Below are 19,048 nucleotides of genomic sequence, written 5' to 3'. Positions count from 1 at the left end.
GCACATTGCTGCATTGGCCTCCTCCATCTAGCTCTGCTTTGGCTGGCTGGGGTATAAGCAGGGCCGGCTCCCGCGGTGAAGGAGGGGGAGGGGAAAGACAAAGCCGCAATCAGCAGCACTTTGGTGGCAGCTCTGCTGCGCCGCTTTATTCTTCGGCGGCAATTCGGCAGCTGGTCCTTCCCTCCGAGAGGGACCCGCCGCCAAAGACCCGGATGTGCCGCCTCTTTCCATTGGCCACCCCATGCACCTGCTTCATGCGCTGGTGCCTGGAGCCGGCCCTGGGTTTAAGATCATCATGCCTGCCTGTACAGGAAAAAATGCTCTTCAAAAGCAGAGAGGAAGGCCGGTCTGATGGTTTGGTGCAAGGGTCAGCTTTGGGAAAGCCAGGTTCAGTTCTTTGCTCTGCTACAGATCTGCTGTGTGACCTTGGATAATCTACATAGACTGTGTGTGTCCATTCCCCATCTGCAAAATGGGAGTAATAGCAATGATACATACATTAAAGATTGTGAGGTGCTTAGACACCACAGTAGTGGGAGCTGTGTAAGTATCTAAGATAGAAGCTGTAAGCTCAAAAACTGGGTCTGGTTTCTGTAGTAAGTTTGGAGCTTTTTATTTGTATTTATTGTAAAAAAACTTGCACATGAAGTACTGCTCCCTAATGGATGGAATCATAACTGCTCCTCTGTGTTTCATATACTCCAGAGTGCTAGTAGCATGAGGGGATTCTCCTTGTTTGCATGGTAGTCCATGATTTCCCCCTACAGGTTATCTGACACTCTGGAGTAGGACTCTGGATAAATCAGATGATAGGTTAGGGGAACATGAAAGCTACTTATCTACTGTTTGGGGAAGGAAGAATAACATCAGCTTTTGCTATTAGGCTTACTAGCAACGTACCTTTAGTTCAGGTGGCAGGGGCCTGTACCTTGGGAGCAGAAAGTAACAAGTTCTAGTCCCCCCCTTATATGTTCTCAGTGGGGGTTACATGGTAGCTGAAGACTTGTTTCATTATTACATCACTTCTCATCTTTACCAACTAAGGGGATCCCCATCCCCGGGATCTCACACAGGTGTGAAGAATGTCATTTACTCCGGATGTCATTCTCTTTCATTAAGCCCAAAGCAGCTTTTAGTAGCTAAGAAAAATAGCACAGCTGTTCAAGGCAAATGGCTTGTCAGCATTGTTTCATGTTCAGAATGGGAAATACCCCTAGACTGATGAAGCTGGAGTTACAGTTTTTTTTTTTAAAAAGTATTTTTATTTGCTACGTTTTGCAATTATCGCCTCAGGGACTCAATATTTTTTGTTTACTATCCAATTCATTTTTAAAAGCAAACACACGACTCTTTTGAAATACTGCGTAGGTTTTTTTCTTTTTAATACTGCTAGCATAAGCAATTTCCAAGTGCTGCTTTACCATATAAAACTATCTTCCCTTATAATTTGATGCTGATACTGCAGTTTGATTTATTTTTGAGGACTGCAGCAAATGGCATAAGTGATTAACTTTTAAGCACTTATGCCATTTATGATGGACATACAGCACAGGTATGTGTGGTACGTATTTAAGAGGCACATATTGTATTGAAAGGGGAGTCATATGCTTCAGCCAAGATTTTCTGTATATAAGGACCTACTGGTGAAACATGTTGGGGGTAGAGCATATTGATGTTCTGGCCCCAGTTCAGTAATACACACATTTCCCTGAATAGGAAGGCATGTCAGTCCCATTGACATCAATGGCTTTTACATCACAATGGTGCTTACAGGTCCCGCATCACCCTGGGGTCTGTCTGCCTGCTGAACAGGGCTGTGCTAGTCTCTCATTTTGAAGCTATTTATAGAACTGAGGCACAGAGACACTTGGATTTACCCACAGACACATGGGAAATTTGGCAGAGCTAGGACTTGAACTTTTAGCTTTCTCAACTTCTAGGTGAGGGCCCTAACCACAGGACCATCCTCCTTCTTGTCAATTACTTTTCATGGTGACTTAAACATGTGCTTAAGTGCTTTTCTAAATAGGCGTGGACTGAGGTATGTGCTTAAATGTCTGCAGAGCAAGGGCCCATATTTAGCTCCACAGGGGCCTGATCCAAAGCCTGTTGTTGCTGATAGGCTTTGGAACAGGGCCCAAGGGCCAAATTCTGATTATTTTGCTTCACCCTGAATAGTCAAGTGAAGTCAATGGAGTAAGGTGCCACTCAGCATGATTTGGGGTATCAGAAGCTGTGCATTTGTGCAGGTTTTGTCCCAGGTAACGGAAAGCTCCATAAATCCAAGTGCTAAAACTCGGTCATAGAGCTAGGCAAATACTGCAGAATTATCCAAGCACATCTGTCCATATAAAAACCAGTGAATTAGTGAGTCCATTTTGTTCACTGTTTGTGATCATTGGCATAGGCCAGGTTTTGTTCATTCAAAGTCAGGGGGAGCTCTTACGGGCAGACATATTCGCTGGCAAACAAATGAGAATCTTCACGAGAAGCCCCGTATTTGCAACTGTGATTTCCAGTCAGTGAGCAGAAAAACTACCCCATGTCTTGGATCACACAGATTGCAGAGAAGCTATTGAATGAATCCATGAAAGAACAGCTGGCCAGTAACTCCTAAGCTGAAGTTCATGTTTGTTGAAAAGCTGTGAATATTTTGATTATTTATGTAACATTTCTATCATAGTAGCACAGAGAGGCCCTCTCCCAGTCAGGGCCCCGTTGTGCTACGTGCTGTACAAACAGCTAGTAAGAATAATGAACAAAATAATAAAGCTTACAGTCTGTTTGTGAACAGGGTTAAAAATGGGCCAGTTTGTTGCAATATGTTGTGCACAGTTGGCAAATCAGCCACTGTGGTTTGTCAACTATTTTTATACCAGGGACCGGCTTGCTGTGTCAGGGAGATCTCTGGGACTGGCGCTGGTCCACGGACCGGTCATTGAGAAACACTGAGCTAGGACTAGGCAACAAAGAGGTACAGAACCAGGAGCCTCATTGTGCAGGTTTGTTCCAATGTCCCCCGTCATTTCCCCACCCCCACGTGTGGAAAAAATGCCAGAGTTCAAGTTTAAAACACATGAGCAAAACCTCTTCCATTTTATTCTTTAATCTCCCTCATCCTGTGTATTCCTCCATCCACTCTTTCATCCATCTCCCTCATTCATTCCATGCTATAGGAAGGTCACGTGGCTACTGCATGTATCTGGGGCGGTGACTTGCTGAAAGTGGCAGCACCTGTCTGCCGCCCTTTGCCAGGTAAAGTGTGTTCTAATCCCCTTTACCTCCCCGTGCCATCTCTGGCAGGACAGCCGCCCCCTCACGCAATATGACAAAGAAGCAGCCTGCACATGACTGTGTAGAATATGGAGATCTTCAAAGATTATGTGGAGAAGAGGCCAGGAGGAGATCTTGTGTTCTGGAGGAGGTACTCAGATGATTCGTTACTGTGTGAGAGGAGCTAAATGCTCTCGTACCTAGTCCCTCCCATGTAAAACCTTGTGTTGGTCCTGAACCAAGTCACCTCAGCTGTGAAAAGCTAAGTTCAGGATTCCCACAGCAAGTGGTTGCTTAACTTCCCTGTATTTTTCTGATCCCCAGCGAAGACTTAATTGAATTGTGGCAGCTGGCTTGCGTCACTGCAGACCTGCTGTTTTCACCTCTCCCTCCCCATAAAACCAGCCCCTTGATTTTTGAGTGAACGAAAGCTTTAGCAGCCAACTCAGGTCTGGTTTTCTAATGACATTTTAGCATTGCCTGGGTCATTTTCTGTTGCTCACCAAGAATGGATTTCTATCAGGGCAAAGGCCTAAAGCTCTGGCTGTGGGGTCATAAACAAAGCTCAGACAGCGGGATCTCCGTGCCGGTGCTCAAGTGCCATTATCTTGACAGATGCTGGGCGTCTATGGATCCATGCATACAGCCGTTGTGCTGTTATTAACATCTGATTTGTGATGAGCCAAACTTGGCCTGCAGTAGTGATCATTCCTTCTAATAATAAACATGGAGCCGCTTTTAGTCAATAATACAGCTTTCACGATATTACACCGCATAACTCAGAGGGAAAGCATCGCTGTCAGCATTATGTGCGGTCTGTCTGCTTTCCCTTTATTGGAGAGAGGTTGCTTTTATTCCTTCGTTTCAGAGCAGGGCTCAGCGCTTCATACTCAGGTTGCTCCACATTTGTAAGGTACAATAAAGCATGGTTAGCTGTGTTCGAGCTGTTGCAAAGGCACCAGCAAGCGAGGAAAGATTCAGGGGATGGGACAGAGAGGGCAAGAGAGGAGTGGGGGGTAAGATGGGGAAAAGGGAGAAGAGGAAGGGCTGAGGGGGGGAAGCAGCAGGGGTGAAGGTGAGGGAATGAAGATGAAAGGGGAAGTGGAGAGAGAAGGGTTTAAGGCGTGATGGGGAGACAAAATCATTTAAGCAAGATTAGAAAGTAGCCTTGTTTCTTCCCACTCCATGCTCGCAGCAGAAAGAAATCTGTAACACTTTGCTTTTATAGTACTTTCTACCCCTCGCTATCCAAACTGGAGATAAGGAGGATTAGTCAGGTCTCGGTGTCATAATTTTATAGATGGGAAAACTGAGGCATGGAGAAAAGTGAGGTGACTTGCCCAAGGTAGCAGAGGGAGTCTGTGGCAGAGCTGGTGATACAACTACAGTCTCCTGACTCTCAGCCTGCTGCTTAGCTCTGTAGACACAGCTAGCTCACTTGGTTGCTACACATTGTAGCCCCGGGCCTGCTATGCAATGGGTGCTGGCAGGCACATGCGTGTGCCTCTGGCGTCCCAGTGCACAGATCTGATTGCAGGATAGGGGCTTGTGTCATCAGACAGACAACTTAGATGGGACTCTAGATTGTCCGTTCACATGCATGTAGCATTTATACTGTCTATGCATAGAGCATCCTGTGCTACTAATTCAACATCCTAGTTTTATGAACTGATACAGCCTCACCACTCTACTGCCCTCTCCTCGCTTTTTCCATTAGTTCACATTCCTTTTAAGTTACAAAACTCTTGAAAAATGCTATACATTAAAGTACTATACTTCAAAAGGAAACTGTTCTTCTTGGGGCCTGGATGGGTCAGGGAATTGGTAATGGAGCTGCTTACCACCAGGTCACTAGTGTGACTCTAACCCAGCCTGGTTCTCACCAAAAGTTGTTTGCATTCTTTGTTAGCCTGTGTGAGATGAGCTTCGAGGCCTCACCTAGTCCCCATAACACAGGCGTTCACTTCACCACCCCATTGACGTTGCCCCTTCCCCCTGCCACCCCTTGTTCACAGTCTCAGGAGAGAGACCAAGTGTTCCTGGCTCCGCTCTGAGCTCAAGAGGTTGTTCACTGCAGAACAGGGCAGTGGCTCATGGCTGCTGTGTCTAGCTTGAGAAAGGTCAACCCTAAAGCCCACTGGACTTCTGTTGACCTCAGTGGGCTTTGGATCAGGCCCAATGAGAATTCCACCCGTGGGAGGTGAATAGAAATTACTCCAACCAGCATCTTTCAGCAACACTGAAAGTCACATGATTTGTACTTTAAACACAGAAAGCTTGATTTCCAAGGGGGCAAAGCACCCACAATTCCATTGAGATGTTCAGCCCCTCGAGATACAAGCCCTGGCTCCTTTTACATTTATCCGAGTCTTCCCAAAAGGCAACTTTCTTCTGTGCTGGGTTAAACTGCTTCACCTTGAAGTCTTCCCTTATTTTTTTCTCACTGTCCCTCTTAATGATTTCTCTGCTGATTCCAGTGGCAGATTTGCTAACCAGTGTGATGCTATTGATAAGAATCCTGTTCATAACGAAGGTTCCAGCTTCTGTATTTCTCAGTTAACTTCCAACCTATTTTTTTTTTACCCCTGAGATAAAGGCACGAATGATGAAAGTAATTATTTCACCCACACAGGTTGTGTGTGTAGGAGGAGGTGTAACATCTGTGCATAGGTTTTTTTTTTTTTATTATTACTAGGCTGAAGTCTTCGCAGAATGACATTGCTGAGATCTGCTCTGATAAAGGACCCCCTGTTAAAGTCTTAAGGACGATAGCCTTCCCTCTCAGACCTGGCCTAGCTGATTCCAGTGTAGTCTCACAGAAATGGGCCGAAGATATGTGTCATGGAAGCCAAGGTCAAGTCAGAAAAGTAATGCAAAGGCTCAAGGCTTTTGAAGGTCTATTGAGATCTGCACAGCCCATGGATGTATAAAGAGGGGATAGTGAGTAAGAGTATATGGCATTGGTGAGACTGATACTCGAATAGTACGTCCAGTAAGGAAGATGCAGTTCCTGCTCCAGTGAGCTCACAAACTCAAAAGACCAGCAACAGATAAAGGATGGGTGAGTAGGGGGGAAAAAAGCACAAACTAGATATAGTCAAAACTTTTTTTCTCTTAAAATATTGTTGATGAAGGAGTCTATAAGAAGAGAATGAAAATGTTCACAACCTGCTTTTGTTTCCAGTGAAATTTTCTGACTCCCCGCCCACACTCAATGATTCAAAATATTTTCAAATAGGAAACACATTTCCTTTCAGTTTTCAAAAACAAAACAAAACAAAAAAACCTAACCAACCAAATATTTTTGGTTTTCAGTTTTGCAGGTTCTTTTTAATCATCTCTCTTCCCACTGGAAGAAGAAAAAATGGAAAGAAATTGAGGGGAAAAGAAAATCAATAATTGAAAATGGAAAATGTATTGGCTTTTGAAAACTGAAATTTTTAGTTTCATGTAATTGGAAACTTCTGTGACAATAAGTTAATAAAATCAATTTAAAAATGTTTCATGTAAAATACTTTATTTTTTCTACCAGCTGTAATACATACACAACAATTAAATAAGTATTCACTCTCTCTAGCTGCCCCTCTACCCAGTAATTGTTAGTTGGCTAATTTCCTGTAGGCATCAGGGTAGAAGTGGATCTTGGGGAGGGATTTGAAGGAGAGGGAAGAACAATTTAAGGATGTCACCCCATGCGCAATGGGCAGCATGGAAAAAAGCACAAAGATAATTGTGACAAACAGACTGCTGAGGATGCAATTACTGGTGGTGGAGTGGAGGTGGGACAACGTAAGAGATCAGTGGTGTAGTGGTCCCTTTAATTAGTGTGTGAGCCACCTAGTGGTGCTCACTGTGTCTTGTGTTTTAGAAGCCACCAGTAACCAACCGAAGTAGCTGGATGTATATAGCAAGGTCTCACATGTTTGTGGATAGTTAGTAAACAGGTTACCTGGAGTCCAACTGAATGGTTATCATCATTGTATAAAAGAGCTACTCCTGGGGGACTTCTGCACCAAAAAGAAAAATCTGCAACAAAAAATTAATAATTCTGCACACAATATTTTCAAATTCTGCATATTTTATTTGTCAAAATAACACATCATCATCATACCCGTTTCAATTATTTTTGGCCATTTATTTCAAAATACCTGTCAGCAAGTACATCTGTAACAATACAGACAACAAAAAAGATTCGGGAAATCTTTTTTGACAAATAGATTCCTTACTAGGCATATTAATGCAGATGTCTGAGTAATCATTCATTTCAGCTACAATACAGAACCATATTTGCTGCACCCCTCAGAAGCAGTGCAAAAGCTGGGGGGGAGGAGTCAGGGGTAATGGAGGAGCTGAGGGAGAGGGAAGAAATTGCTGGGAAGGAGCTGGGTGTGAACTTAAAGGGTTGTTGGGTGTGGATGGGAAAAGTATGGAACAGGATTTCTTTGGGGTGGGGGTGGGACAGGATTGTTAGGGAGCTTCCCCCATGCAGATCATGACTGACCTCTAACCTCTCCCATTTAGTCAGCATATCTGCCCTGTACCCATGTGTCCCTGCATCCTCATCTGTCCTTGCAGGCTCTGCCCTCATGTGGGGGTTGCGGGACACTCCTCCATCCCCATGTGGCCCTGCACCCCCCCGTCCCCATGTGTCTGTGACCCCACTCAGCCACACTTTGTCCCTATGTGGCCCTGCACTCCTACCCCCTAAGGCCCTGCACCTCCACTCCCATTCAGTCCCTGCTCCAGTCTATCCTCCCACACTAGCCCTTATGAGCCACTGTCCGATGTTCCAGCAGTCCCATGCTGTCTGTCTCCCCTTAGCCCCTGTCTCCTGACCTATCCCAGCAGGCACTGTGAAGAAGGCAGGCTCTTTCTCTTCCCTAGCTGGCCCAGAGCTGCTGCTCTGTTCTAGTGCCACAGAACCCGCTGGTGGGCAAAACTGCAGCAACTTTCCAGCCAAAGTTTTTTTTCTGCACAAAAATTTATAAATATGCATGGATCATTAATTATGCATGTGTGCAGAGGTGCAGAATTCCCCCAGGAGTAAAAAGCAACAGACACAATAAGTGGTGGGTTGGGTGTGACGTGGAGAGCTGTGAAGGGCCTTGAAGGTGAAGATAAAATGAAGCCTGAGGTGGTGAAAGCCCGTGGAGTGATCCAAAGAGACAGGTAATCTGGTGAGAGAGATGGGCAGGGACGATGGTTGCAGCAAAGATTTGATAGTTTGCAATAAGGACAGGGCAGGCTGTTCTCTGTCCCAGCTTCCCAGTCCTGACGCTGTCTTTATCAACTAAGGCCACGTCCACACTACAGAGTAAAATTGAAATTAATAAAATCGATTTTATAAAACAGATTTTATAAAATTGATTTTACGCGTCCACACTAGGGCACATTACTTCGGTGGTGTGCGTCCATGGTCCCAGGCTACCATCGATTTCCGGAGCGGTGCACTCTGGGTAGCTCAGTAAAAGAATGGGACTGATAACTTTGATTTCCGTCCACACTAACCCTAAATCGATTTAGTAATATCGATTTTAGGGTTACTCCTTTCGTTTAGCTGGAGTACAGAAATCGATTTTAAGACCCCTTAAAATCGATTTTAAGTGCCTTGTAGTGTGGACGGGTACAGCGTTAAATTGATTTAACGCTGTTTAAATCGATTTAACGCTGTAGTGTGGACCTGGCCTAAGAGAAATTGCAAAGGCAGATGACTTAATATCTTGCTGTTGAATGCAGCAGTCTTTGTAAAGGATTAGCATGTTGATAATTACAGATGATTTCAACTTTGGGGAAAAAACATTGATTTGTTTATAACATACAGTCATTTGCAAATAAATTACCTTCTGGAGCATGTGTTTTCTTTATGAAATAGTTGCCTTTTTATTTTTAACTCAAAATTTATAGTAGATGGCAGTCAAGACTGTTCAGCTGTTGTAATTTATATGCGCTGTCTTGAATTGGATCAACAAGATGGAACCCAGGCTGAAATGTGCAAGACTGTAATGTCTGCTCACAGGATTCATACTTTTCAGTGATCTCTGCCTATCTCTTGCCATGGAACCTGAGCACCACATAAACATGATTGAATTTATCCTCACAGTATCCCTGTCAGGTAGGGAAGTATTACCCCCAGAGATAGGAAACTGAGGCATGGAGAGATTTAGTGAGATGGGCACATGGATCTGTGGGAAAGCCAGGGATAGAACTCAGTCTCCTTGTCATTGAGATCTATCAGCCTTACAGGAGCGGCTCTAGGCCCCAGCACACCAAGAGCGTGCTTGGGGTGGCAAGCTGCGGGGGGCGCTCTGCTGGTCCCCGGGAGGGCGGCAGGCAGCCAGCCTTTGGCTGCATGCCTGCGGAGGGTCCTCTGGTCCCGCGGCTCGACCAGCTCCCGACCGGCAGAGTGCCCCCACTCGGCGTGCCACTGTGCTTGGGGTGGCGAAATGTCTAGAGCCGCCCCTGCAGCCTTATTCTCATTTACTCTGATCTCTTTCCGCTGCTTTGGCAATGTAAAGGGGCCTTAAAGTGGACATAAATTTCCAGTACAGCTGCTCTAAGGTGCCTTTACACAGCCAGTGTAGTGTAAAGGCAGCTGGTGTGCTGTGACACTGCTTAGCATGCTGACCAATTGTTTCTTTGTGTTCCCTTCCTCTGTTTGTTGTACCAACCCATTGTCTCTTACCTTATATTTGTGCCGTAAACTCTCTAGGGCAGGAACCATCTCTCTGTTATATGTTTACACAGCACCTCACACAATGGGACCCTGCCATGTATGCTCTACTCCAGTTCAACAATAATCAGCGTAAATGAAGAATAAGACCCACTGATTTCAATGCAGCTACTCCCATACTTAAAGTGAAGCATGTTTGCCAGATTAGGACTTTAATTCCCTGCAATTCTTAAGCTTTGGCTACACAAACAAACATGGAGACACAACATAAACATGCTGCTGCCGGCATATCTTACACCAGTTCCCCGAGACACAAGCTATCGGCCAATAGGACTGTTACGCAAGTCTAAATGCACCTTTGCTAGGGTTTACACCAACATAGCTGTGTTGGTAAAAAAAAAAAAAAAATCATCCCCTAGCCAACCTTGCCATGCCAATATGAGCTTTAAGGGTAGACCAGGACTTGGCAGAAGTGGGTAAACAGTATCTAATTTTCGAAATCTTTCTTCTTTCGAACAGCTACTGGTGTTTGGCTGAAAAAAGCCAAAGGGTTTTATGTTAATGTTGGAAGCGGGTTGAAATGTCACTTTTATTTACAAAAAAAATTACAAACCATTTTTTCACCATATTTTTATGCCTCATTAAATTGTCTTTTATAATTTCCTAGCCAGAAATTGCCTGATGTGCTTCTCATTGTACCTTGCTAAAATGGAATTTTTTTCTCATCGATATCATCATCTGTTTAAAATATGTTTAACTGACAAATTCTTCTTTTCCCCACTTTCCCCCAGGGAATGAATATATAGCTCATAACAAAAAACACTTTTTTGTTATTCAAATAGCGCAAATACCTTCTCCTTGCAAACTGTATTTTTGACAATAACAACTACCTAGAGCTTTCTGCATTTTCTTCATGGACAAGCATTCCGACCAAACACACACTAAATAGAAATCCCATTTAACTAGAACCCATTCTGCATACAGCAGCAATAATCGTTTAGAGATGCACATAAAAGGGAATATGTTGTTGCAACAGTGTAATTGGTTAATTTATATTGTGCAGGAGAACTATCTTTTGGCATTGACAAAATAAGCTTTCACTTGTAGGCCAGACGGTTACTGATTAAAGATGGGCAAACTACTTCCAAAATAAAGGGAGGGTACTGGTGAAGATGATGATTTGCCATCTGTGCACTAATAGTTCTGGTATTTTACTCCTTGCTAACCACCTGTGCACTGCAAAGGCTCCTACACATGCTAATTCTCAAACCTAACACCCACTGAAATATTAATGTTTTGCACACACACACATATAACACCTTTCCTTGCAAAAATCCTCAAGTGCTTTGGAATAATTAATTAAGCCTCATTGCAACCTAGCAAGATATTATCCTCATCTGACAGATTGTTAATTGAGGTACAGAGAGGTCAAGTGCCTTAACTGATCTCGTACAGCAAGTTGGCGGCAGAACTGGGGTTAGAACTAGAGCTGTGAGGGAACTGGAATTTCTATCCCATGGAAATGTTTGCATTTCTGAGGGTTTTTTTCATTGATGTGAACTGGACTGAGATGTGGGAAATGTGAAATTTTCTGAGGAATGAGAGGTTATGAAAATGTCTGGGGTGGGAAGCCTGCCTGCTGATCAGGCTTTCGGGAAACCATTGTTTTGTTTTGATAACGCTGACACCTTTCAATCAGATAAAGTCAAGGCAAAATGTTTTTATCATTTCATTTTATTTTGCGTCAACTTTTATATTCCAATATTTGTGCCATTATATTATGTCCATAGGTGTATGAGTGATGTTCATATACCAAACCCTAGGACATTTTATATACTAAACTCTGGTTCATTTCCTGTTCAGAACAAAAACAAAATTTGAAATATCAGAGTTTCCCATAGAACAGAAATTGCATTTTCCCGCTGGCTCTGAGTTACCCTGTTACAATGGGGCAGCAGCTCCAAGGGCCTCTACCTTGACTTAAAAATGCTCTATCAGAAGTCTATCCCTTTGGTGTTTTCTACATCCATTGCCTGCTTCAGCTGAATTCTTGGCAGTTGGGAGCTCTTCCTAACTCAAGTTCTTAACAAGCTGAAGGAGAGCACGGCATTAGCATAAGTGTTGTCAATTGACTCAAATGGCCTAAGGTTTGGTATACAAACACTTCTCATGAACTACAGTCACTCAGCTCTGGGCATAAAAGCTAGCTTATTACTGCCTGCCTGCAAGAAAAAATAAAGAATGCACTGCTGAAAATAGGTACGGAAACTGATATAAGGGCAGTAATACTAAAGTAGATGGTGAAATCAATGGCTATAATTCACTGGAGTTTGGCAAGCTAATAGAATTTCCCATAGTAATACTATGCTTTCTTCCCCCTGAGACTAGGAAGTGTGAATACGGTTAGCAATTGCCTGGTTGTCATTTATCATTCCAAGACTCAGTATAAGGAGAGTTTTCAGCTGCTGCTGCTTCTGCTGGTGGGGGTGCGGGGGAGGAGCAGGAGAAAACAGATGTTATGTGTTCCTAACTAATGGTCATCCTGTACTACCACCAAATCTCTGAATATTGCACAGGACTGCGAGCAAAGGTAGGCTGGGGGCAGAACAACTAGAAGATGAATAATCTTCTCACCAGTAGCAGAACTTCAGTCCCTTTCTGTGGGGCTTTTAGTCCCTGATTTATGAACCAAGGTTGCCAGATCCCTCAGATCAGCAAATTCCAAATGGCAGAGACTGTGCCAGGTGGAAGGGAAAGGGGTATATTCTTTCTCCTAGTAATCCCTTTATAACCCCATTCCCTATCACCCATGTGACAGGTTAACCTCTCATATGCTAGGGCTTGTGGAGGTCCTTTTCTCCTGTGTTGAACTCATGGGAAGAGAAACTTTTCCTTTTCTCGGCTGGGTGTTGTCTCAGCTGCAGGGTGGAGATGGGTCTCTTTAGATCGGGCTGATACATGGGGAGTGAAGAATGTTCTCTGTTTCATCATAATATATTGGTGGTTTGCTCCGCTTGGCTGTGATACAGAGGGAAGCCCTGACTGTGGTCAGGTAGAGAGACAGGCTGTTGATGCCAACCCAGAAGAAGAGGGCTGTAACTCATGTCATTCTTTGTGTATTTTGGTCATGAAACCTTTTTAGGCTCTGGGGTGGATTCTACAGAAAGTTAAACTCAGGCCTTTTGCATGCAGTGTCTGTCATCTGATCCTGAACCAGCCACTTTTAAACATTGGCTGCTGAACCCCTGGGAACTGGAAATTGGAACATGAACTGAACATGGGAGAGCTGCACCCGATAGAGTAAGAATTTGGCTGTAGTACTCAGAGATTTGTCATCTGACTATGAGGACCATCCAAAGTGGAGTTGTTGCTCCATTTAAGTCATTTTTGCCCATCTTGATATTCTAGCCCTGAAGTGGAAGGTTTGAAAAGCCAAGAGAGAGGCTGTATTGCAGGAATTAGAGCCCTGTTCTGAAAGCCCAAGAGGTTCAGAAGATGTATGGACTTGAAGATATTTACCCTGGAGTGAACTTACAGGCCTTCCAAGGTTCCCCCATTACTGGTTATCATAGGACTGTGGTTAGAATCTAATCTTTCACTGATGCTATTAGCTATACTTATATACACAAGGCCATGTGGCTTTATTAACTTGCTGAGGACACCTGATGTGAATTATTCCATTCCAAAGATGATATCTGTGCAAAACCACTGGATTCCATTGCGGCACACAGGAATGCTGTAACATCAAAGATGACCTGCCATGGGGTAGCTGAGAGCTTTGCTTCTGGCTACGATGTCCTTGAACAACGGTTGCTGATCCAGGGAGTGGCATGAGTTGTGGCATTTAGCTCCAATATTTCAAGTTGCTGCCCTGACTCTTGGACACACAGTTGCTGTAACAATTCCACTTGTGGGAAATGGGCAGTCCTAGAATTGGTGGTGGTATGTCATCAGACTGACTTTTGTTCTGGTCTCTTCACAAAAAGAATCTACTTCATGCAATACAAGTTTATCATTTACGCTTGGGCTCATTTCATCAAGTAAATGTTTCCTGAGTTTCTAAGAGAATTACGTGGTGAGTAATAAAATAGGAAGATGGTATTTAGTGAATATCTCCAGCTGATGCATCATGGCCTCCTGGCACCTGCAGATATGATTGTTTAACTGATACAGCTTTTATCCCTGGCTTAGCTTGGTCACATAAGATAACAGCAGGCAGAGATAGGCACAGGCATTCTGAAATGTATTAGAGCCCCAAGTGTGTGTTTGTATGTATGTGTAAACGCACGCGCACACACACTCTCTTTCTCTCTCACTCTGGGCCACTCTGCTATAAATTGGTTTTCTTTTACTTGCAATTTTGGTCAATGTGCTTCCAGTGAACCTGAATAAAATGTAGTCAGAACAGCAAAAGCTGCAGTGGAATGGTGTGACATCAGAAGGAGTTCAGATGGTTGTCCTCTCAGGGCTCTGCTTACTCTGTATTGAAAATACAATCCAGACATAAACTGATCACAGGCTTGAGCATTGCTCTGTGTGGGACTGCAGTCGGGGGAAGCAGTCATTATGGCTCTGGGTAAACTGACATCACTGCTATTAATATTGTTCCAAGAGGTAGTGTCTTGCCTTCTGTGGGGGACAGGTTGATGCAAGTGTAACTTACAACCTGTCAGTGAGGAGCTCTTTCTCTCTTTGGTGGTGATTGGGCTACAGATAGGCTGAGGAGCCTTCTACAGCTGCAGCTAACAGAGCTAGGTATTTTAGCTCAGGCAATAGAGGCTCATGCATTTAGATCCAGAGGTCCCAGCTTGATCTCTGCTCCCAGGGGCATGGCATAACAAAAGCATACAGCTTGCATCTTTGTTCTGTGCTCCTCACCCCCGCCCCCAGTTCTGATCCTCATCTTCAAATCCTCTAATAAATTAGGGCTTAGCTACCTCAGGGGTTCCCCCACCTTCATCTCTGGATTCCACCAAAAATGCTACAATCAACAGGTACATCATGACTGAGAGAATTCAAGGTGCAACGCCCGGGAGCAGGAAACTTTCAGTGGACGTCCCCTAGCTATGGAATGGCCCTGCTTCTGCAGATCAGTTAGAGCTTGAGCTTTGTACCTTTAGAAACTCAGCTCAAATCTCCGTTAGTGCTGCATGGTCTTTCACTCAGTAAAGGAAGAGGTCACAGTGAGCATGCCATTCTTGGTGGATATCGGGACTGAATCGACGCCCACGGATGTCCTTTCATTGACTTCAGTAGAACATGGAATCAGGCTCGTTGCCAGCAGGACATGTTTGCTGCTCAGCAGGATCCTACCATGCATGATTGTGGCCAAAATACCCTCTTGCTGGTCCGTCCTCCACACTGTGGAAGTGCCTAGGGGTCCCAGCCAACAGTCAGGCCCCGTTATTCTAGCACTGTTCAAACACGTACTGAAAAGTGTTTTGCTCCAAAGCCATGTGATATGCTTTAATTGTATGCTTTACTGGGCTCAATGCTGGAGTAACAGAGTGAAATTCTCTGGCTTGTGATATACAGGAGGTCAGACTAGATGATCTAATGGTCCCATGTGGCCTTAAAATCAATGAAACCACCTGTAGATAATTGAATAATTATTTGGTTTCAGCTTGTCAGCAACCTTTTTTGCCTCTGCTCTATGGCCCTGATTCAGCAAAGCATTTAGGCAGATGCGTAACTTTTAGCATATGAGCAATCCCACTGACTTCAGTGACTGCTCCAAGTTATGCACATAATTCATTGCGACCACCCATACACTTAAAGTTACTCATATGCTTAAGTGCATTGCTGGATCAGTGCCTCAACACCAGTTTGTACCTTTCACTCTTTTGCTGGCCTTCAAACTCCTTTATTTTTTTCTAACCTCCATTTCCTTGTATTAACAGCTGCCCTCAGCACTTATATCGACCTGCTCTTGTGTGTAGACAACCCTGCTAAAAGTTGGGTAGAGGAAATATAACATTTGAGAGACAAGCATGGGTCCAAAGACATAAAACTATTTATCCGGAGGTAAGTAAACGGCATTTAAAGTAGATGTTCTCACAAATGCAGGTGGCTTTCTCAGCACGGAGATATCCCACCTGGATGGTTTTTGCCAACTTTCAAAAATCAATTATTTTCTTTTACACAAAACAATGCTTGCAAATTGTTCAAACTATTCTGCAAACAAACAGCTACATCCGCCCAAGTACGAGAGCTTCTGGAAAAGATTTAGATGCTTTGATTAAATTAGAAATACGGAATTTTTTTCTTCTTCTTCCAGCTTCAAGATGGTGGAATGTGGGAGGCTTTGAAATTGCCTTTCAGATTCTCATGCTGACCTCTGAACCCACCTTGTAATAAATATTTTAAAGTTTTATTCAAACTGCTCCAAATGGTTTATAGATTCCCAGGCGAATCACTAAATTGCCTAAGAAAAGAGGAGCCTTGAAGATTAAATGAGCTCTGCAGCAGCAAAGACGGACTGAAAATTAAATATTGCAATAATTCATAAAAACACCACATTCTCAGACTCTTCAGAGCTAAGACTCTACCTGTGAGAGTATATTAAAACCAAGATCATCTGGGCTGATTCTGCAGCCAATGAAATCAATGGCAAAACTCATTTCCTCCCTGTATCCCACACACCTCAGGGATGCTGGGCTCATCTCAGGCTAAAGGGAAGTGTTTTTGTGGAAGCCTCTCATTACAAGATTGGCAGCGCTTAGTGGAATGGAAACCTGTGAAGCAGGCAAATATTAATACCCCTGTTTGTATAGCCAAGGTAACAAGGCAAAGACAGGCTAAGTGTCTTGCTCAAGTCTAAATAAGTTACTCCGTGGCAGATCTAAGAAGCTAACCCTCAGGATCAGGGGAAGTAGTTCTGGCTCCTACACTTAATTCCCCCTCCACTAAGCCCACGTCCAGACTAACCCGCTGTATCGGCGGGTTAAAATCGATTGCTCGGGGATCGACATATATCGCGTCTAGTCTGGACGCGATGTATCGATCCCCGAGCTCGCTTACATCGATTCCGGAACTCCATCAACCCGAACGGAGTTCCAGAATCGACACGGAGAGCCGCGGATATCGATCCCGCGCCGTCTGGACGGGTGAGTAACTCGATCTTAGAAATTCGACTTCAGCTACGTTATTCGCGTAGCTGAAGTTGCGTATCTAAGATCGATTTTCCTCCCCTAGTCTGGACATGACAAGCTTGTCATTTCATTAAGACATAAGCACATACCTGCTCTCTTTTCGGTGTGCAAGATGTTTGTTCCCATGCACGCATTCCCCCCTCCCTTATATTAAATACTAAACAGATCTTGGCTGTTTCTGAAGTCAGTGCTGTCCTTTGGGAATGGCCCACTTGAAAGCTATTTCAGGTTCTTACTCTAGGTCCAATCCGCTCAACTGGGCGTTACCTTATCTCCTTTCTCACCTCGTCTCTAAACATACAGGTAGTACAGTATGTCCCCAAGGTGGGGTTCACAGACCCCACACTAAACCAGAGCAAGGCATCAGGAGTACTGACCTAGGCAGGCACTGCCCCTCAACAGTGCCGGGCATGTTCCAGGTGGAAAGACAGTTTAAAAGGACACCAGAGGCTGATGGGGAAAGGATTACAGGCTGCACCTGAAACTGTGGGAAGAGTGGCCACAGTATTAGTAAGGTCATCTAGAAGTGGTGATCCAGAGCCCCTCCTCCTTATGGACTTGGAAACCCATGAGAGGCCCCGAAGAATAGGACACTGTCCTGCTGACAGACTAATTTGTGACCATGCCTCAAATGAAGGAACCAGGGGTGGCTCTATGTATTTTGCCACCCCAAGCACGGCAGTCAGGCGGCTTTCAGCGGCATGCCTGTGGGAAACCCGCTGGTAACGCAGATTCAGCAGCATGCCTGCGGGATGTCCACCGGTCCAGTGCCTTAGGTGTCCCCGCTGCCAAATTGCTGCCAAAACTGGGGGACCGGCGGACCTCCCGCAGACATGCTGCCGAAGGCAGCCTGACGGCCGCCCTTACAGCAACCGGCAGGCTGCCCCCTGTGGCTTGTCGCTCCAGGCATACACTTGCTGTGCTGGTGCCTGGAGCCGCTCCTGGAAGGAGCCACAGCCCAATAGGAAGTGAACGGGGGGACTATGTCTTGGGGTGGACCGACAAGCATTCTGGACACTGCCACACCCCTTGAGAGCCCCAGGTCTGGACCTGTGGAGTGGGAGGGCTGCTCCCAAGTCGTTCTGTTGTGACAGAGCCCTGAGGGGAGTAGAAGGGATACAGGTGAGGAACTAAGGTGCACCAGGTATGACATGGCAGGTCCCTCTCCAGAATGAGCAGGCTGAAAAGAACTGCCTGGCCACTAGGCCGGCTGGCTGTCAGCCTGACCTGCTGCGCTCCCTTGAAGCCTGAATCTAGAGACTAAGGTGTTAACCCATTATGTTATATAGTGTTTCTCAGCCAAAGGAAACCAGACCCCCAAAATAAGATTAAACACCAGACTAGTGCTGGCTGGAAAGGTATATAAATAGACATCTTCTACATTAGATTCTCCATTTGTCCCAAGGTGTGCTTGGCCCAGGAGCTGGGGGCAAGGTGGCTTTAAGGTAAGGCTTGCTTGCTTCCTGGTGTGAGTTCAGGCGTCTTCAGGCTGGGCCATGGGGCAGGGTAAGTTGCAGTTCCGTCCCTCCGAAGTGGTTGGGCGCCTCTCGCAATGTTTCTCAGCAGAGCAGCGGCTGTTTCTCAGCAGTTTGCGTAAGTCAAAGACGAGGCCTGATGACTCGTCGTCTCGGAACAGCACGGGCAGCTTTTTCTTCTGGGTTTTATTTTTATTCTACTACTTAACTCTGAGAAATAATAAATCACAAGAAATATGTTCTCAGAAATTCATGCCCAGGGCTGGGGCTTTTTCTAAATAGCTTCAGCTCTTTGGGGAGGGGATACTACTAAGCAAGAATTACCATAATTAACCGTAGTAAAATGCCTGTCATTTGATGTCTGAGACTTAAAAGCTTCTGTTGGGATCCAGACAGTTTTGAAAACAAGCCTCTATGGCCTAATTAAAAGGAAGAGAAGGAGAGGGGTGGGGGTATGGAAGGAAATGCAAGGTGGACTT

The sequence above is a fragment of the Gopherus flavomarginatus genome, chromosome 6, assembly GCF_025201925.1.
Source record: "Gopherus flavomarginatus isolate rGopFla2 chromosome 6, rGopFla2.mat.asm, whole genome shotgun sequence".
Lineage (NCBI taxonomy): Eukaryota > Metazoa > Chordata > Testudines > Testudinidae > Gopherus > Gopherus flavomarginatus.
Note: the sequence above shows the minus strand (reverse complement) of the source record.